The sequence below is a fragment of the Hypanus sabinus genome, chromosome 9 (genome assembly GCF_030144855.1).
Source record: "Hypanus sabinus isolate sHypSab1 chromosome 9, sHypSab1.hap1, whole genome shotgun sequence".
In the NCBI taxonomy this organism is placed as follows: domain Eukaryota; kingdom Metazoa; phylum Chordata; class Chondrichthyes; order Myliobatiformes; family Dasyatidae; genus Hypanus; species Hypanus sabinus.
The window spans coordinates 137,873,874-137,896,135 of NC_082714.1; the positions used below are offsets into that span (position 1 = coordinate 137,873,874).

Here is a 22,262-nt window from a genome sequence, read left to right on the forward strand (position 1 = left end):
AATTCTCCTAAACTCCAGTGAGTACAGGCAAAGAGCTATCAAATACACCTCATAGGTTAACCCTTTCATCACCAGAATCATTCTCATGAAGCTCCTCTGGATCCTCTCCAATGCCAACACATCATTTCTTAGAAAAGGGGACCAATGCCTTATAAAGCCTCATCCTTGCTCTTATATTCTAATCTTCTCTAAATGAATGTTATCATTGCATTTGCCTTCCTTACCACTGAACCAACCTGCAAGTTAATCTTTCAGGAATCCTGCACAAGGACTCCCTAGTCCCTTTGCACCTCTAATTTTTGAATTTTAGTATATAGTTTACATCCTTTATTCATTCTACCAAAGTGCATGACCATACACTTCCCTGCACTATATTCCATCTGTCACTTCTTTGCCCATTCTCCCAATCTGTCTTCAGTCCTTCTGCAGGCTCCTTGATTCCTCAACACTACTTGCCCATCTTTCTGTCGTTCTATCATTCACCAAATACATTTCATCTAAGTACGTTTTGAACAGAAGCGAATGGGTATGTTACCACCCATCCTGACAGACTGAACCTGAACCCTTAGTCATCACTGCGGATGTAAAATCAGTGGTCCAGAGATTGAACCGTCTGGTCCTTATGGTGTCCCTGGTTGCATCTTTAGAGCATGTGCAGATCAGATGACGGGTATATTTGCTGACATTTTTACCTCTCCTTGCTCCAATCTGCGATATGCACCAGCTTTAAGAAGACCACTTTTATCCCAGTACCTAAAAGACAAGTTAACATGCCTAAGTGACTACTACACAAAGGCACTGACATCTACCATCATGAAGTGCTTCAAGAGGTTGATCACGGCATGCATTAACTCCTGCCTTCCAGAAAACCTCAACTTCATGCAAGTCATTTACACTGAAAGAGGTCAATGATGGATTGATTTTTTAAACTACAGCTCCACATTCAATACTATAATTTCAAGCAAATACCAACAAACTCCAGACTCTGAGAGTCAATGTCTCTCTCTGCAACTGGTTATTTAGCACACCACTGCTCAACAAGGTTGTATCCTCAGCCACCCTACCCTACTCCCTGTTAACTCATGACTTTATGGCCAGATTTTCCTGCAACTCCATCTACAAGTTTTCAGATTATATCACCGTAGTGGAGCGGATCTCAAATAACGAAGAAGCAGAGTACAGGAAGGATATGGCGTCGTGACAACAAACTGAATGTCAGCCAAACAAAACAACTGGTCATTGACTTCAGAAAGGTGGGGGAGGGTTGTGACACACATGTTGTTTTTGTCTATGTGTTCAGTTTGAGAGGCTTGAGAGCTTCAAGTTCACAGGAGTTAAAATCACCAGTAGTCTGTACTTGTCCAACCACGTAGACAACATGGCCAAGAAAGTTCAATAATGCCTCTACTTCCTCAGGAGGCTAATGAAATTTGGCATTCCGTCATTAACCCTCAGCAACTTCTATTGATACACCATAGAAAGCACTACATCTGGATGTATTATGGCTTGTTATGGCAACTGCTCTGCCTGTAACTGCAGAAGCTGAAGAGAGTTGTGAACACAGCCCACTATGTCATGGGAACCGCCCTCACCTTATAGACTCTGTAGTTCTCAGTGCCCCAGCAAAGCAGCCAGCATAATCAATGACTCCACACATTCCTGACATTCTTTCCTTTCCCCTCATCTATCAGGTAGAAGATACAACAGCCTGAATGTACCTATCACCAGTCTCAAGGAGAACTTCTACCCTGCTGTCTTAAGAATATTAAATTGTTCCTTAGTACGGTAAGATAGATATTTTTTTGCCCCAGAATCTATTTTGTTTTGATCTTGCACTTTTTTGTTTGTATGCATTGATCTTACTCTGTAGCAGTTGCACTTTATTTTGCATTGTTATTATTTTACCTTGTTCTAACCTGATCTAATCAACAATATGCGGGACAAGTTTTTCACTGATATCTCAGTATGTGGCAGTAATAAATCAATTCCAAAGGAAAGAGACAAACCTAATTGATTTCCTCTGCTTATTACAGAGGATTTTATACATAATTCTAATATTGCATAAATGATTTATATTAAGGTAAAGTTATTGTTATGCATGTAAGTTTTCAATTAGAATATTAGGTAGAGAGTGTTGGGTATTCATGTATATTTTGACCCTTAGGGGTTGCTGTCAAACTCCTCTGTGTGTTACATACTAAACGTTATGGTAGATGACTTGCAAGTAAATAGACAGCAGCTCATTTGTTTCTTATCTCTCCAACTCCTGTGTGTGTTATTTAAGACCACCTGGCTTTCCACCTCCAAAATATAACAACTGGTGACGAGGTGTTAGCAAGAAAAGTCAAAGTGAAAGAAAAGTGGCTGAGCGAAAAGAAAATGCTGCACTCTATGAGAAATGCGATGAGTGAACAATCACAGGAAGCATGGCGAGGGAAGAATCCAAGGGGAGAAAATGAGAACAGGATGGTTCAATAAAACATATAAGTGGGAAAGCAAGATGGATAAGACAAGTTAACTTTGCTGGAACACGATTGTGTTTGAAAATGGTGACAAGTTATGGAAGTATGGGGCCATATGATGAAACAACCGAGCAATGGAGTTTATTTACTGACAAATCAAATTTCAAATGATATTCATGGTCTGACTTTTCTGACTGTGATGGGTACAAAAGCTCTTGATGTTGTACTCAGACCTGTGTGCCAAAGCTTTGGTAGTGCCTGTCATGCGACCAATAACTCCAAAAGTCGACAGTCTGGAAGCCCATTGGAATTTTTTTTTAAATGAAAATATTCATGAGTTGGGCTGCCAATAGAAAATTGGAAGTGGGTGCATAATGGCATCAAGAACCTTTGATTGGGTTGGCAGAGACAAGGATTGTGTGACAGTGATGCTGGAGAAGGAAGGGAACAAGACTACATGGGGAGCATTTGGTGATGACAAATGCATTTTTGGTGAGCAGGAACGATGCGATTCCTATACTGAAAGAGGGCAAAGAGATGGAGGAGGTGACCGGAAACTTTTAAAGGTGTAGAATGCAATGGTACAGCTCATACACAGATACCTGCAGTTTCTGCATCAGAAGCTGACCAAACAAGTTTCCCAGGAAGCAGTCCTGCCTAAACCCTCACTCGGGGAGTTTGACTTCAATGAGTTCTTCAACTTGGAGAAAAGTCTACCTGGACTAGCATTGATGATTGAAGAGGTGCTTGGTGAAGGATCAGTATCCTCCAGCCACTTCAGTCAATGGCTTTCAAGTAAGTAGATGAGGTAGTCTCTTCTGGAGCCTGCGGTCTACCCCACATGAAGAACCTGACAGACTTGGTCTGCAGCACAGAATCGCAACTCCTGTTTCACAGCTTGGAAATTAATTTGCTCCCATTCCATCATGAGAAGATGACAAGCATATTGATAAAAATGTTGATACTTTAGAAATTTTGCAAAAAGCAAACGCAGATGTGAAACCACTGCCGTCCAGTCCCATTACCTGCAAGGAGAAACTAAAGGCGAGTTCACAGACCAGAGTGGTTTTGTCTGGAAGAGGTAGATGCAGAATTGAAAGGTCAAAAAATGGAATTTGAGAGGAAGCTTGCTGCTCTATTCATAGTAGAACATCTGGAACAGACTCTAACTGCATCACTTGGTCCTAAACAAATAAAAAAAAGAAGACACGGATATGACTGCTTTCAATAAGCTAGTTAACTGTATGAAGGCAAATGGATCTTGCCTTTGCATTCAAAACCCCCTGGAATTCTACCACCTACCACTCACCTCCTCTCCCCATAAAGCAGCCTCCATCCCCAGATATTCTAGTTGACCCACTTGGTAGTCAGAATCGTCACATGCCAGTCCTTAATCAGCAAGGCCATTCATCTCCCATCACCTGTGGTGTCCCTTACTGGCAATGCAGTACCCCATAAAATGATTTTAATGTCATCCCCTCACAGGAACAGGCGACCTCCAGACAGGTTGAATCTCTGTTTAGTGTCTAATTCTCAGCACATGGGGCAGAATAATCCCCAGTCTTACATCTGGGAATAGAGGCAGTCTACCTTTTCCCTAGCTTAGAAAAAAAACTTTTGTTGCAGGTTGATTACTCCATTTAGTTTAATGGTTCAGCAGCTAGTCCATGTATGGAAAAGGGGAGAAACCTTTAAAATAAGGGGCGGAGGTTTATGTTATGTACTTTTTGACCATTACAGATTACTGTCAAGCTTCTCAGTGTGTAGCACACTGAACGTAATGTGAGAGGACATTTTGGTGGCTAACTTACAAGTAAAATGTTTAAAAAAAGGACCTAGTACTTTGTTGGCATCTTTGATGAATAAACTCTTCCCGAGCTTCCAGCCAGGTACAGATATTAATTAAACCGCTGTTTCAATGACAAATTCTGACTTCTTGTTTAAGGTTATAATCAATACTTGCACCCGGCTAGAAGCCCGGGAACACTTCAGCAATTTGCTTGTTCCATCTCTTGTGTGCATTACTTACAGCCACCCAGCTTCCCAGTATCACAAACATAACAGTGGGTTGTGTTTAAGAAGTACAAAATTGGTAGTGATCTTTTAGCTCTCTGACTTTTAATAAATATTAATAAAAATAAATATCTGTCTTGTCATTGCATCATTGACAGCATAACTGAGATCACTATAAATAGCATTTTCATAACTTGCCCAAACATTTTAACATTTAGTGACAGAGCAGAGGGAATAACAGGTGCTAGGCCAGAAGGATGAAAAGTGATGAAGCTGGGAACAATAAAGCCAAACCTGGGATAGCAACTATTTATTTAGAAATGAATAAAATGAGAGAGAAAAATAAGAAAGCTCTGCACAAAGCAGATATACATAATAAACTGAAAGAATAGTGAGGAGATGGGACTCACAAGTTAAAAGCAACTTATTTGACTAATTTGTGTTTTTTTTGCTGTTATCACAGAAAGGAAATAAATTCAAAATACTGTATTTTAGATGCTGTTAAACTAAGATTTTAAATATAAAAAAATCAGAATGTGTATGTCACATATTTGGTAATATTTTATACAGGAATTCAAACGGCAGGATTTTGGCAGGCTTCTTGACCATCATAGTGAACTTCAATATAATTTCATCCAATACCTACCTATAGGCACTTGCCAATAGTATGTTGACAGCAGTCAGATATGGGATCTTTGGCTGACATTCCTTTCCTAAGGTAAGTGACCCTTTGCAAAGCAGATTAGTAGATGGAATAGTACTCCAGTATATGTAATTCTAATTTCTTAGAGGCAAAGCCTTAAAGAAACTTACATCCATCATAATTGTTGCTATTGTATTTCTGTCCCACTTGTACTTAACACTTCATTGTTAGCCTTTCATTAGTCTGCTCAGTCTTGTGACAGATAAAATTGATGCATGATATGTTTAAGGATAAAAATGACTTTGGCTTTAGAATTGTGAAATCCCAACTTTGTGATAATTACTTGGAAAAAACTAGTAAAATAAAATACCATGTTCAAAAATGTGCAGCAACTGACAGGTGTCATTCTCCAGAGAAACCTCAGGCTCGTTCTGCTGTCCTGCTCTGCCTGGCCATCCTTGACACGTCATTTACGGTCCAGCATCAGGGGATCACTTCCTCCATTGCAAGCATCACTCTGTGGCAGAATGTCCATCTAAGGGGTAGCTGAAAAGGGCAGAGGAAGTATCAAAGCCGGCACTGAGAAATCTGAGAACCATGCAGCCTAGGTTTCCCAGGCACTTTTGCAAATCAACAGAGACATAAATCATCTGTCAAGGATGATCAGGCAATAGGTGGAGTTAATCTGCCTGATGTAGGATAGCAAAACGAGCCTGAGAGTTCTCCTGAGAGAACCACGTCAGCATAGACTGGGAGGTAACACTAAGGTGCTTATGAGTAGCTTCCAGCCTCCTTTTCCTCTCTGTACAGAGCAGATGCCTTGCACTTTCAATCCTCAGGAACACCTGAGAGGTAATAATGCAGGGTTGGGTACTCTATGAATCCTTCACAACTACAGAAATAAGGAAGCCAATTTCTTTCAATCAAGGAATTGAAACATTATTAGTAAAGACTGATTGTCCTCCTGTTAACTTTGAGTTCATTAAAATGTAATAGAATGCAGATAAATAGATGCAGTATATTGATTGTTAAAGGGCTGAATCAAACTACCACGGGAGCCATGATAGTGTAGTGGTTAGCGCAATGCTGTTACAGCTTTGGGCATTAGAGTTCAGAATTCAATTCTGGCATCTTCTGTAAGGAGATTTCCCTATGAAATGCATGGGTTTTCTCCCATTGCTCTGGTTTTCCTCCCACTGTCCAAAGGCGTACCATTCATAGTAGGTTAATTGATAATTGTAAAATGGTCCATCATTAGGTTAGGGCTAAATAGGGGTCAGTCAGCCGGTCATGTAGTGACATTCATGCTGGACTTCGAGGGGAGTGGTCCCGGGTTGGAATCTGGCCATCTTTTTGAATGCTTTCCATCTGTGACAAGTTGAGTGTCGTCCTAGCAACTTGACCTTGTAAAAATCAGACAATTGCAAAAGAAACGGCAAGGTTGCCACCTGATGAGTCTCAAGGCGTGAAGAGAAACAACACACATAAATAGGGGTTGTTGGGGATTGCTGGGCACTGTGGTTTGAAGGACCAGAAGGGTTTATTCCATACGATATAAATAAATAATAGCCGTGGCTGGAGGTTTCAGAGAGAACGCAATAACATCTATCTCTTCACTAATTCTTCACTTATTTGGTCTCACTCTAAATCTGGGGAGAAGCCGAGCTATGGATAACCTTGTTTTCATTCCCCCATTCCATCAGCAAATGAACTATGGAAAACTGCAGTGCAGTCCAGATGTGCAGAGATTGCTCTACAGTTTGCACAGGGAAATCTGCCTCTGTAATTCTTTACCAGAAGATCTTGTACAGGATTACTCTATGGATTCATTTGAATGAATGTTCCCTGGCTGGAATCTGAAAGGAAAGGAAAAGCTCAGTTATTTCCATGTTGGTTACTTTACTTGGCTTACTGGTGCTTCAAGTTCAAGTTTATTATCATTCAACCATACACAGCTAAAAGAAACATTGTTTCCCTGGAGCCAAGGGGCAAAACACAGTACAGTACAAGTATTCACACATAGATACGATCCGGCACATAGAGTCACAAAGTAGTATTAGCAGTCCCTAAGTGGCATGGCCTGAAGATAGACAGATTGATATAAAGCGTGAGTTTCATGTGTTTTTAAATTTTTTAATGTTTTAATGTGCTTTGGAAATGTATTTTATTTTTTCTAGTTGTTAAGCAATTTAATAGTTTTTAATATTTTATAAATATCTCTGCATATCAGAAACATTTTAAAATACTTAAACAACTTTCACAGCTTTTATAGGAAGTTATACCCACCAGCCTTACTTCTCATCAAGGACTGTCAGGGCTTGAGAGGAATGGGACCTTTGCAAACACATGAGGCCTAATCATCACTGGAGTCTTATCATACCTCATTGCCTGACTCCAGGATTGGAAGTCCCAGGATGATTGGAGCCAGGCATTTGTACCAGATGTGAGGGAATTGCTCAGAGGCTAGTTCAGATGGAGGTCAAATTGTAAACCAATCAGCCCAACATTATGCCTATTTCTGGTGCTTTGCTCTATGTAAGGTAATCACAATATTTGCTGATGGTACAACTATTGTTGGTAGAATCTTAGATGGGGATGAGGGGGGCATACAGGAGAGAGTTACCCTATCTATTTGAGCGGTGCTGCAGCAACAACCTTGCAGTCATCGTCAGTAAGGCCAAAGAGATGATTGTGGACTTCAGGAAGAGTAAGATGAGGGAACACGAACCAATCCTCATAGAGGGATCAGAAGTGCAGAGAGTGAGCAGCTTCAAGTTCCTGGGGATCAAGATCTCTGAGTATCTAACCTCGTCCCAAAATATTGATGCAGCTGTAAAGAAGGCAAGGCAGCAGCTATATTTCATTAGCAGTTTGAGAAGATTTGGTTTGTCACCTAAAACGTTCAAAATCTTTTACAGATGTACCGTGGAGAGCATTCTGACAGACTGTGTCACTCTCTAGGATGGAGGGGGGGAGCTACTGCACAGGATTGAAAGAAGCTACAGAAAGTTGTAAAATTAGTCAGCTCCATCTTGGGTAGTAGCCTCTGTAGTATCCAAGATATCTTCAAGTAGCAATGCCTCAGAATGGTGGCATCCATTATTAAGGACACCCATCACCCAGGATATAGTTTCTTCTCATTGGAAGGAGGTACTAAAGCTTGAAAGCACACACTCAGTGATTTTTAATTTAACTATTTAATATGCATATATACTGTATACTTACTGTATTTAACTTACTTATTCTATAGTATCATGTATTGCATTGTACTGCTGCTGCTAAGTTTACAAATTTCACAACATATGCCAGTGATATTAAACCTGATTCTGATTCTGATTCATCTGGCATGAAATATCAGATTTAAATTCAAGCAGTAGATGCCAAATGTTTTTTCGCTTAAAAGGGTGTTAATAGACAGAAATACACCAACATAAACTGCAAAACAACAACATTCCAAATGTGTTGGATCCTGAGGCTTTTGCAATGCTTCGGAACTCAAGAATGAGACATCAAATCTTCTATAAATTGTTACAAGAGCAGAAAATGAAAATAAAGAAGAGCTGAGAGAACAAAGGAAAGACAAAGATAAAAAGTAGTCATGTCATCTCATAGACAAAGTTTCAGTGATAAGATAAGCATCAAATAAACAAATTTGCAGTGATAACAATCAACTTACGAAATAGCCAGATTCAAATAGCGTGACACCTGCTACAGAAAACTAAGAAGTTTCTAGAAAATACAGAAGCAACTGTAGCATAATTACTGGAAAATTAACTGAACAATTACATGTCCATAGGTGATCATATAAAAATACAAGCAAACATAGAAAAGTTAGTTACAAGAAAACTAGCAATTCTACACTCCAGTCTAACATATGTGAAGGCATATTTGGGAATACGTGATATTTAAATTGCATTAATTCAAGTATGGAGAGGAGTCCAGAAATATTCTCCTCATAATCTATTTCTATCCTGGAGAACTAAAATAGACTATGGGAACCCCTTTGTGAATGTGACCTTGCTGAGAAAAATTGTATGTTTAAATGAAATAAGTCATGGAGTCTGGTGCCTGAGCCAGATTTCCTTTGTTAGGTGTGGTGCAGCTGCAGTTGCTGTGAAGGATTGTATGAGACAGAGGCACACTCTGAGCAAAAGTGTCAGCAGCTGGGTGAGGGCCAACAAGTCGGACGCCAGGCCTGGTGAGCTGGGTGGTGGGAGAGGTCACTAAGCTGACTTTTACAACGATCTTATCTACGTCCAGCCATTGCAGCAGAAACATCAAACATTTCCTGTCCACAAGGCAGAAATACAACTGTACGGTGTCCAACTTCAGGCAGTCACTTTAACCTAATGCAGGATGTCAGAGATTTACTTTATATAGAAGGAGGGATTGTATGATATTCATCTTTCCCACTGAAGGTTTAATGTGAAAGCTGCCATGCTACAGTTGAATACTTAAATATATTTAATTATAATGTGATCATCCATTCAGATTTTAATGATTCTTTTATAAGTGAACCTTCCATGTTTGTGTGTAAGATGTGAAGTCTTTATACCAACACTGATAGTACAGGAACAATTTTGACCACCATACATCTCCCCAGAAGTGCAGATCACTGGGACAGGATCAAAGATCAGAGAGGTAATGTTATTAAGTACCAGATGTTTTTAATGAAGCTTCTTCCACTAGATATCATAATAAACATTTCAACCTCTTCTACCCCAGGCTAATTTGCATCTTTCCCACAAAAAAACTCCCTTACCATGATTTATCTTCTGATTCATGAGCCGTTTAATAAGAACCTGTTTATGATGTTGTTGGAGATAACAGAAATTACCAATGAGGTCATTTAACCTAAATATTAAATATTAGTATATTCCCCATCATTAGAGCTGAAAGAGGAAGTGAGATAAGGAGCACATGGTTACGGTTGTGCAATAGTTCAATTGCCAGAATAGTAATCACAAGGCCTGATCAAACAATGTACAAGCAAATGCTCAAACCTAACCGGTGAAATTAGTCGTATTGAGTTTAGATTCACCCGTAAACTTCAATTTGAGGTAATGGTGACTACAATAAGACCATAAGGCAAAGAAGCAAAATTAGGTTGTTCAGCCCATCAAGTCTGCTCTGTCATTCCATCATGACTGATTCCGGATCCCACTCAACCCCATACACCTGTCTTCTCACCATTTCCTTTGATGCCCTAACCAATCAGGAAATTATCAACTTATGCTTTAGGTATACCCACAGACTTGGCCTTCCACCACTGTCTGTGGCAGAACATTCTACAGGTTCACCACTCTCTGCTTAAAAAAACTCCTCCTTGCCTCTTTTAAAATGTCGCCTTTCATTTTTGAGGCTGTACCCTCTAGTTTTGGGTACTCCCACATAGGAAACATCCTCTCTGCATCCACTTTATCTAGTCCTTTCAACATTCAGTAGGCTTCAGTGAGATCCCCTCCACATTCTTCTAAATTCCAGTGAATATAGTTCAAAGCTGCCAAACGTCCCTCATATGTTAACACCATTATTCCTGGAGTCATCCTCGTGAACCTCCTATAATGCCATAGGGTTGTTGTAAAAGGCAGGCCAGTTCATTAATATTCATCTGGAAGGAAGTCCAGCTTCCCTACACAGTCTGGTTTATTTGTGACTCCAGACCCATAGTAATATAATTGACACTGAAGTGGGTGAGCCAGCCATATTGCTATTGCACAATTGCAACATTAAAACACAATAAAGGAAGAATCGGAAGAATAATTTAGTTTTAATGTCTGTTGCAGTCATACAATCTTGCAACCGTCTTCACAAAAATCCAGGTCGTTAAAGCATTACAGGAGTGTGTCTCCATCAGGAGAGATGTCAAGTAAACAATATGACATAGTTATGCTCACAAAATCATACCTTACATGCCAAACTCCTCCATCACAATCAATAAGCACCTCATGTTCTACTAGCAAAGATGCAGTTAAAGGCCAGAGCTCTCAACCTTGACATCAGGCCTCGTGAACTCTTATGACATCTAGGCCAAAACTGGCAACACTTTGGCTGACTACTTTTCTCAACTAATGAATCAATGCTCCTCTGGAAAACCCCATTCTTCTTCACTTCTTGCTTGATGGCAGCCTATCTGTTTTCTCAGCAGCAGCATCCAAAGTCGATGCCGATGTACCATCTGTAGGTTCTTCGATACAGGTGTTCACTAAGTAAAGCAACAAGAGCTTCTGTCTCACATCCTTTACTAGAAATACATTTGCACACATACGGTATAACTGAAATGTATAAATGTATGAAAAGTATAAATCAAAAGTCATCTCACAAAGAGTGCATAGTTTTTGAAAGAATACATTCACATCTGATATATACAATCTGCTTCATCATCAAAATCTCAGTAATGCAAAAGTACTGTAAGTCCTGTTGCCACATCTCCAGTAACCCATATATGATCCAGACCCCTGGAGCTGTCTGTGTAGTTTTCACATTCTGCCTGGGCCTTTGAGGGTTGTCCTCTGACTTCTCCCACATCCTAAAGACACGCAAATGTGTTCATTGACTACTCTATGTTTACCCATTGTAGGTGGGTGGCAGAGGAATCAAGAGGGAGTTAAGTGCTAGCTTATGAGGAATTTAACAGTGAGGCTAGAGTCACATATACCACAGATTGAGTAAGAATGCAGGTTTACCCTAAAGAGTTAGCAAACCTGAAAGATTTTAACAACAATCAGTTTCATTGTCACCTTAACTAAAAATAGCATTTAAGCAAGGGCTTAGGGAATATATTTTTCCCATAGGTTCCATGGTGGAATAAGACGTAATTTGGATTATTTCTCTAGTACTCTAGTTACTATTTCAGTGACTTATTCATAATGATACTTTATTTTACCCTAATACAGACAGCATATTTATACAGTGTAGGAAACTAAAAAACAAATCATGCTAGTGTTTCTAACCATCAAAATAAAAATTTGTAAATTAATTTATTATTATAAACTAAAATAACTGAACTACGTCACATATAATTGGAAACTCAAAAATGACATTGGAGTTACAAAAGATATTACTGATTAGAGAATAATATTTCAAGCAAACATACAGCAGAGACAGAATTGCTCTCCACAACTTAAAATGTGTCAATCCAAAATAGTTTGCGACTGTTGAATGAATTATAAGTGTATAGCCTGCCAGCAATGTGCAAACCCTGTACAGTAATTAACTGAACTCCAACTTGCTAATGCAGTAACCAACAATCTGCAGGAAGATCTCAGTGGGCCAAGCACCATCTGTATGAGGACAGAAATTGTCAATGTTTTGGGTTGAGCTCTGCATCATGACTTCCAGCTGAGTTCTTCCCATTCATTGTTTGTTGCTCTAGCTTCCAGAATCTGCAGTCTCTTGCGTCTCCATTGCTAGTAGACTATCCTTAACCTGATGAGCCCTAACTTTATTTAACAACTCTTGTGTGGAATTTAACTGAAAGTCTTCTAATAATTTAAATGTACTACATTAGTAATTTGCCTTTATCTGCCATGTCATATGCTGCCCAAATAATTAATAAGTCTATCATAAAATGGTTTATTTTACAGAAATCAAATCTAATTATATTCTGACTGACCTTAAGTAACTTGGTATGGAAGAAGTAAAGCTGATAACAGACATGTATTTTTTTACTTCCTGAGCAAAATAACTTACTGGCCTGTTTTGATTTTATCAAATTTACATAACTACTAACTTCATAGAAATGTCAATGTCAACAGTGTAAATATAATTATAGTTGGGCCAAAGTAAATGACCTGAGCAACATCTCTTTCCCACCACCAAAGTCACTCATTCTTATTTTATTTTGCCCATTCTTCTGTATTAATAAATTTCAACAACTCTAGTTTCTAAAGTATTGTCATTAGAGGGTGATGCATATCAGAAGCATCAGAGGCAACATTGAACATAGGATTTTAAAACACATGATAAACTCTATCAGATTTTTAAAAATATTTTATATAAAAGCAAGATTTATGTAACTGTGAAGGAATTAATCTCATTAATAAAAATAGGTTTAACATGCCTGCAAGGCTCAATAAAAATATTCAGCAGAAAACATGGTTGGAAACAGATATTCCAGCTATATATTAGTATCCAAAGTATTCAAATCTTGGAATTATTATTAGCTACATCAAGCTAGCAAAGGTCAACATTTCAGAGTAAGTAATGATTTGAGGAATTAGGTTCAAAATGGCCTTTAGTCCGGTTGTGCCAGATATTAAGAACTGTGCCAAGAAGAACATTTGTTTCTCATCATCTGTGATCTTGTATGTCAAAATGAACCCTTGCTCCAATGTGATATTGCTACTTACTAAAAAAAAGCAATGGTTGCTTATGAAAATCTGTAAGGAAAAAATTACAAATAGGGGTACTAATTCATAACCCCACAGAATCAAATACCTTGGCCCATGCGTACACTTTGATGATCAAATAACTATTAATCCTAATCCCATTTTAGTCTCTCAAATTTCCTATTATCCTTCCACAGATCCTACAAATCACCTGCACACTAAAGGGAACATCAAACCACCAAATTAACTTATTAACTGATGTTAACTTAGGTGATGTAGGATTTAATCAGAGAGCCAGGAGAAACGCATGTAGTCAGAGTGAATGTGCAAATGCTACACAGGCAACACCAGAAATGAGGATTGAACTAGGTTCCTGGAACCATGAGGAAAATGCTATACTATCATCACAATTGTGCTGTTCACATGGCATCCTCAAAGTAGAACTTGATTGTTGTGTCAACAGAATTTAAGGCTATTCTATGCTGAATTTACTCATTAAATATTAAAATTTATAGCTCATTGATTAAACATAAATCAGAAGATATTCATGTTCTTGGTGGAAATATCTATTTAAATCTAACAAATTAAACTTCCATTAAAGTATTTATAAGCTATTGAGCTGTTGGAAATTAAATAGTGACAGTATATTTGAAGTATATCATTTAGGTATTAATCCATCGCTGATTAAATGAAATTAATTTTAAGAATACAGTTGCATGCATCTCCATCTTGATTATATGGGGGTGGGTAAATTGGTAAATTAGATACTATTGTTACATGTATCAAGGTACAGTGTAAAACTTGTCTTGCATATGGTTCGTACAGATTAATTCATTACAAAAATGCATTGTGGTAGAATAATATAAACCAATAACCGAGTATAGAATAAAGTGTTACGGTTACAGAGAATGTGCAGTGCAGATCCGTTCAATAGTCTTACAACATGGGGAACAATGTTGTTCTTGATCCAGATAGTATGTGTTTTCAGGCTTTTGTATCTTCTGCCTGATGGGTGGGAGGAGAAGAGAGAATCTTTGGGGTGGTGGGGTCTATGATCATGCTGGCTGTTTGACAGAGTAGCGAGCACCACAGACATGGAGGGATGGCTGTTTTCCATGATGTGCTGATCTGCATCTACAGCACTCTGCAGTTTCTTGTGGTCTCAGGCAAAGCAGATGCCATACCAAGCCATAAGGCATCCAGATGAGGCATCAATAAAAATTGGTGAGGGTCGAAGGGGACATGCCATATTTCTTTAGCTTCATGAGAAACTATAGACACTTTGAATTCTTTTGGTTATTGAAACAATGTGGGTAAAGAAGGACTGGCTATCAGTGATGTTCACTCTTTGGAACTTGAAGCATTCAACTCTCTTGACCTCAGCACCACTGAGGTAAAAAGGAGCACAGGTACTGATCCCTTCCTGATGCTACAGTATTTTGAAGCCATTATCTTGTAATGATTATGAATCATTTTGGAATTAGTGAATGCAAACAACAGGTTGAACTTTTAATAAAATAAAAATGACCAAAACTTGATTTTATCTGAGAAATGTAATTGTTGGTGTGTATAATAAGAAAACATGGAATTGTACATTGCACTGCAGTGTCATGTTACCAGTTTTTGAGGACAGTTGTCAAAAGTTCAAAATAACTATTTAGAAGTCAATATCTACTTTCTGAATTTCAGCAAGTAATTTCAAAGGTACTTTTTAAAATTAGCATCAGTGACGAATGTCATTGTCATGATGTAAGTTTCTTGATTCATATTTCAACATTGTCTTAACACAGAAAGGGCTAAATTGGATATTCATTTGAAAAGGTAACAGAGATTATCAAATGCCAGTAAGAAAATTCTTTGCTATGTAGGTACATACAAATTTAGTGATGCTTGCACATAGCTGTATTTTTGTATGCAGCCAAAGATGGTCAAGCTGTTCATACTATAACAGTGGACTTCTGATCCATCATATTAGTTCAGGTCTAATTTAATGTGTAGAGTAAATAATGAACAGTAAATTTAATCTAAACAGGAGGGAAAAGCATTGCACTTGGGTAAACACACATTGTACATTAAATTGGAAGCTGCTCTGAATTTTTACATAGCTCATTTACTTAAAGACTATTCGCTACACCAAAGCAATAGAGATTGTAGATGCTCGAAATGAATAACCAACATTTATGGTACCCTTCCTGTGACATTGATAAGGGGTCAAAGGATCTGACCACAACAGATTGGTATCTTTGTGCTCTGTTCTATGTCTTGATCTCTCAAAGTTGCCACTTCCACATGCATATGACTGCAAACTGTATGCAATTCATTCTTCCATAACTATACATCCCTGGTTAACAATTTTCTATGAGTGGGACTTTGACACAGTAAAGATATTTCATCAGAACAGATATAAAGACAAAGTTAAATGAATAAGTCCTGTGGCTAAAATAAAGCATAATCAAAGCATGAATCAAAACTTAGAACAGTAAACTTTGGTCTAAAGTGGCTGTGGATAGTGTGGATGTCCTGTTCAGTGAAAATTATGAGTTTTCTCTTCAAAGTCACAATAGTCCACAATAGTTGAAAGTGTCCAGACTCTCAATAAACCATGCAGCCAATTATGTGAATGACTATAGAAATATATGTTTTGTTTATGAAAATCCCTGTGTGACATAGTCATGTGTTTATTCTCAGCCAGTCTTTTTAATCAACATCTTTATTTGGCAGGGCTATCTAGTCTAGGTCATATAGCTCACAGTGGTGTAGGTAAAACAAGAAATTGTAGTAATGAGTAACCTGACTATGATGACACCAATCCTGTACCTAAGCATAGTCAGGGTTAGGTTTATTGGGAACTGGCTTGGGGAGAGTTTATCACCTCCTCTATATAAAACCTTCAAAGTTTTTAGATTATTTTGAAGGCGAAAATTGTCTTCATTTATGATTCTGTTTGAGCACCTCCTTCTTCTCTTTCTCCTCTGTTAAGATGTTAATTAGATCTCCAACCACATATTCATACCAAAACGGTCATGCCTGCTTGGATAGTGGACATTTTGTCTCATATTTCTTTGCCTCCAGATAATGCCAAAAGGCAATGGGTGTTACCCACTATATGTTGCAACTTACAGCTCACCACTACATGTATTATGTTGTGGATGATCTTTATCCAGGAAGAAAGGAAGTAATCTTCTTCTGCTTGAAAAGAGAACATCAGGAAGTTGAGGAAATATTTTAAAACATTATATAATTGCTAAAAGCAATACAAAAAATGACAAATTGTATTTACAAAGATATTCCCTTAAAGAAGGACACTAAACATTACTCTCACTACTGAGTCTTATACTATGAACATTCCTGGTAGCTCCAAGAAAGAATTATTGATTAGTTGTTGCTAAAGCAATAATAGCTTAAACATTTTGCTTTTTATTATTAAGATCGTTTCAGGGACCAGATGGCATAGATTTAAGGAAAGGGGTAAATGATTCAGAGGAAACCTGGGGAGGCATTTCATCCCACAGAATATAGTAGAATTTGGAAGCAGTTTTGAGGTTGATAAGGAGGTGTCAGAAGCAGGTGGGAAGCAGCCATCACATCATGTAAGAATTAATTAGATAAGCACTTCAATTGCTCTGTTAAGAAAAGTGGGGGGAGTTTAAAATGCCCTTTAAACTTTCCACCCTCTCTTTAAACTTATGCCCACTAGTATTTGACACTTCCACTCTGCTGAAAAGACTCTGACCATCTAACCTGTCTATAACTCTTATGAAGTTATGTACTTCAGTCAGAAATACAAGTTCATTCTTGTGTATTTAATATTTCAGTGATATTTGAGTAATACTGTAAATATATTAGTTGATTAAGCATTTTGTGTGTGTCTAAATAATTCATAATGAGTTAGATGTAAAAATAAGTGAATTGCATTTGACATGACACTACCACGTCATTCATGCACACATTGTTTTACAGTAAAATGAACGTGCACGAGGTATCTCATGGCACCATGGTGTTATTTTGATTAGATTTATACTTTGGAGTTGAAAAACATAACAGTGGTGATGAGGAAGTTTTAAATGAATGCAAGATGATTGTCTCCCTATTGCTGCGCAGTGAGACATTCGAGTTAAAAAAGTGCAGCAAGAAACGGTCAGATTAATCACAGTGCAGGATGTGGTTCTTCGGAAAAGGAGATGTTTATGAGTTGAAAATGGCAGAAGATGGACAAGTTCACAGGTTCATAAACAGTGAGTACCAGGTGATAATAATCATAGATTTAAAAAAGAAGAAATGGCTGACCACGTTGGAAAGATAGTTCAATTGCACAAGAGATAACTGGCATATGTATACTGACCAAATTGAGCAGTACATTAAAGTAAATGGAATAGCCAAGAAGATACAAGTACCAGTTTTGCTGAATTCTTTGGGTGTAAAAGTATCCAGTTTACTTAGAAGTTTGACTGCTCCAACCAATCCAACTGAAATGAGCTTTGCTTTATCATGAAAGTAATGGAAGAATATTTAGAACTGAAACCATTGTTGACTGCAGAACAGTTTAGGTTTCATAAGCAGAATAAAAAGGAAGGGTAGTCCATTTCAGCATACCTGGCTGAACTGGAGAAGATATCTAAGCATTGTCATGTAACAGTGAACTACAGCAAACAAGAAACCCCATTGGGTTTCTATATGATAAGAACAGGAGGGACAGCATTGTAAGGATGTGATTGGCTGAGACAACTACATCATGATTGCAGCTCCATCCACAATGTGCATGCCACATCCTCTGTAATAGAGTCAACTGAAAATGACTTAAGGAAGGTACTGGATAATGGCACAGAAGTGCTCAAGGATGGCAGTGGAAAACTCAAACATATCAAGGGTAAACTAGTGTTAAATGAAAATGCCGTACCCAAGTTGCTTTGTAAAGCCTATTCAGTTCCTTTTATCATCAATGATGAAAATAGCCAGTGAGTTTGATCGCATGGCAGCTGAAGGAATTCTTTCCAAGTTTTAGTGGGGCTCATGGGCAATGCCAATGGTCCAGTAGCAAAGAAGAATAGATCTGTCAGGATCTGAGGTGATTTTAAGGTCACCATCAACTTAGTAATGAAAGTAGATCAATACCCTTTGCCTAGGATAGAGGATGTCTTTGCAAGCCTTTCACTTCAGCATAGTGGGCTTAGCTGAGGCCTACCTACAGATGGAGATGGAAAAGAGTCCAAAGTGTTCCTCATAAGAAATGCTCATAAAGGGTTTTATCACTATAATAGACTAATTTTTGGAGTAGTATCTGCACCTGCACTTTGGAGAAAGCAATGGACCAGGTGCTGGAAGACTATCCAGGCACACAGTGTTACCTGGATGGCATCATTGTTACTGGTAAGGATGACAAGGAACAGCTCCAAAATCTCAAAGCAATGTTAAAAGGTTTAGAAGATTACAGGTTTAGTGCATGAACAGCAAGTATAAATTCTTACCATAAATTCAAGCATCTCTTACCGTGGCCACACCATTGATGCACAAGATTTACACAAGTATGCTGATAAAATTCAAGCAGTGATGGATGCCAAGGCCAAAGGAAGTGTCACAGTTGGGGTCCTTTTCAGGATTTGTCAATTACTATGGCAGGTTCCTGTTAAACCTGGCTAATGTGCACCACCCCTTGAACTCATTACTAGAGACTGTGAGGTAAAGCTGTGTGAGGTGGCTTTCCATCAGGTAAAGGAAGTGGTGACATCAGGCACTGTACTCACACATTATGATCCACATTGTCCAGCGAAGCTTGCCATGTATGGTTCCAGACGCCAACACATCCAGAAGAAAGATGACCAGGGCTGTCATGATCACTTCTAGCAGTCCCAGAGTCAACTCCTACAACCACCATGGGAGGGTGGGGAGCGTAGAACCTGTGATTATGTCACAGCCACAAGTCTCATCTGCCAAGACTACAAGAGTAAGAGTAAGAGTACATAAGAGTATGAAAGCCTCCACAGTGATTAACATTTTAGGCCTAAATGGGTCAACTTAAAATTTACCATGCTGTAGATGTATATAGTAATTGTATTGTACAATATACTGTATATAATGCTATGTATTTAATATATGAGTGTTATTTTTGGAATATTTTAAAAAATAATGTTTGACTAAGCATTGTTGTTTGTTTAAATAATTCATTACAGGTTATATGTAATAGTACTTGGATGGCATATGTCATGACACTGCCACGTCATACGTGAACGCTTCGCTATAAGTAAAAACGAATGTACATGAGTTATCTCTCAACTCTGTGTTGTTATTTCAATTAATATTTTGTTTACATTTTGCAGTTACTGAACATAATATCCACAGTCTCCTCTACTGCTGTGATGAGGCCTCTGTAAAGTTAGAGCAGCAACATTTCTTATTCCATCTGTATAGAATTCAACTTGACAGAATGAACATTGATATCTCCAACATCAGGTAGATTCCCCCCTCTGCGTCTCTCTTTTTCTACTCCTCATTCTGGCTCCCCTCTTACCCCTTTTCTTCTCCTCACTTGCCTATCACCTGTCTCAGGTACCCTTCTCCTTCCCCTTCTCCCCTGGTCCACTCTCCCCTCCTTTCAGATTCCTCCTTCTTCAGCCCTTTATCTTTTCCACCTATCACCTTCCAGCTGCTCACTTCATCACCTCTCCCCCACCCACCTAACACCTTTTCTCTCATTTGGCTTCCTCACCTATCGCCCTCCAGCTTGTTCTCCTTCTCCTCCCCCAACTTTTTATTCTGGCTTGTTTCCCCCTTTTTCCAAGTGTTGATGAAGGGCAACAGCCCAAACATCAATTGTTTATTTGTCTCCATAGATGTTGTCTGACATGCTGAGTTCTTTCAACATTTTGTGTATGTATACATCAATCAGGTCTCCTCTCAGCTACTGACACTTCAGAAAAAAAACTCAAGTTTGGTTATAGCTAATATACTCCAATCCAAAACAACTGTAGGAGAGGATATTTTCCTCTGGATGCTCTACTTTTCTCTGACTTCTAAAGGACTCATGGGTTGGAAGGTTAATTTATTGCTGTATAGGTAAATACTATCTTCTGAGAGGATTTGATGAGAATGTGGAGAGAATTGATTAGGCTCTGGGGAGGCAGTTCAATACACTGAAGGGACTTCACCTTGCTGTATCTTTCTATGGCTCAGTGACTTCGTTTGATAAAGGTCAGGTAATTCCAAGTTCAATTGATACTTTCTTCCTTTTACTGTAAATAACTGTTCAATTAGTGGAATTGTGTAAGCCTCATAAAACTGTAAGAATGTTGTATAATCAGTTAATCAATATATTTAGAGGAGGAATTCGGCAACACCAATTAAATAGAACCTAAACATAAACATTTCCGTCATCCAGTAATTGTGCAAAAACTGGCAAAGAAGTTTATGAGGAAAATATATTCAGTACCAGCCAAGTCCACGCTCAGTAATGGCCAAGTACATACAGCTGGTACTGAATTTTGATTCTGCAGATGTCTCCTCAGCTGATATCCAGGAAGGGAAAAGATGACAATGAGTGCTATTTTCAATTTATCCAGTTGCTGACGTTGCTGCAGCTTATATTAACTCACCAGCTCCCTGACCCAAGAGGAGTCCCAACTGATGGATCTACTTAATTAACAATAGAGATTATAATTCTATAAGTTTGATCGGAGAAATCCTTTTTCAGGTATATATTTCAATCCCAATGGAATGAAGAAATCTATTTATTTTTCAACTTAATTATTCTTGTCCAAGTATATATTAGCATTATTCTTTATCATTTAACTACTTCCTGCATCATTTATTTCAAAATGAAAAATTTGATGTATCTGTACGCAATTATGAAACAGCAAAGTGTCTCCTTACAAGTAATAACTCGTTAACAGTTTATCTGATAGAAGATACCCTCTTAAATGTAACTCTACTTCTTTAAAAAAATAGAGTCTGTGGTGTTATTGTAAAATTCTTCATATTTATTGGTAGTCTAAACTTTGGAAAGGATTTGTGATACACAACTGCTATAAGTGCATTTTCTAGCAGTTTGCTGAATTTATCCAAATGGACAAATGAAGGTAATAGCTGATGGTAAATGTCAGCTTCTGATGTCAGAAAAACCACTCTGTCATGCTCTTCATGCTGTGATTGAGTTTACACTCACCATGACTACCACTTTCTGTTATTACACCTTGTAATCTATTGTGCCAGGAAGAGCAGATCAAGGAATCAGCACCCCATGACAAGCTCTGTGTATGACAATTGTATTTTGACAATTCTAATCAAATACAATTTATACATGAAGATTCTATTTTAAATAGATATTATTGCTAGATTGGAAATAAGATTTGACTAGTTCACATTACCAAATGGGAATGCAATTAATTATGACATTGAAGTTCGATAGTTTAACTGCTTATGACTGAATTTCTTTTGGTTATCAGTTAAAAAAACACTATTTGATCGTTAAGTTCAAATAAAAGACTGTTAGATGCTAAATAGTATTGCTCATAATTTTGGTATTTATTTGTGTAGGCCAGTTTCCATTGATTCAACTACTCTATACTCAGTAATGCATTTTGCAGATTGGTTTAGATAAAATATTTGTCATAAACAAAAGAGATTCCGAAGATGTTGGAAATCTTGAGCAACCCACACAAAGTGCTGGATGAACTCAGCAAGTCAAGCAACATCTATGGAGGGGAGCAAACAGTCAACGTTTCAGTTTGAAAGCACTTCTACAGCAGATCATAGCATTGTGCATACACTTCCCAAACAAGGACGTTGCTATATATTTTCCTTATGTGTTCTTTTATGATGCAT

At 38.1% G+C, this 22,262-nt stretch overlaps 1 long non-coding RNA gene and 1 pseudogene across 1 annotated transcript in view; both read left to right on the forward strand.

The window, feature by feature from the left end:
• The window catches only part of LOC132398931 (uncharacterized), a 33,442-nt gene extending 28,256 nt beyond the window's left edge, over positions 1-5,186 (forward strand). The window contains exons 3-4 of the long non-coding RNA XR_009513847.1: positions 1,692-1,785; positions 5,046-5,186. This is a non-coding gene — a long non-coding RNA (uncharacterized LOC132398931). The remainder of the gene's footprint in view (positions 1-1,691; positions 1,786-5,045) is intronic.
• On the forward strand, positions 1,934-3,920 carry LOC132398963 (eukaryotic translation initiation factor 4E transporter-like; annotated as a pseudogene).
• Positions 5,187-22,262: the final 17,076 nt, after the last annotated feature.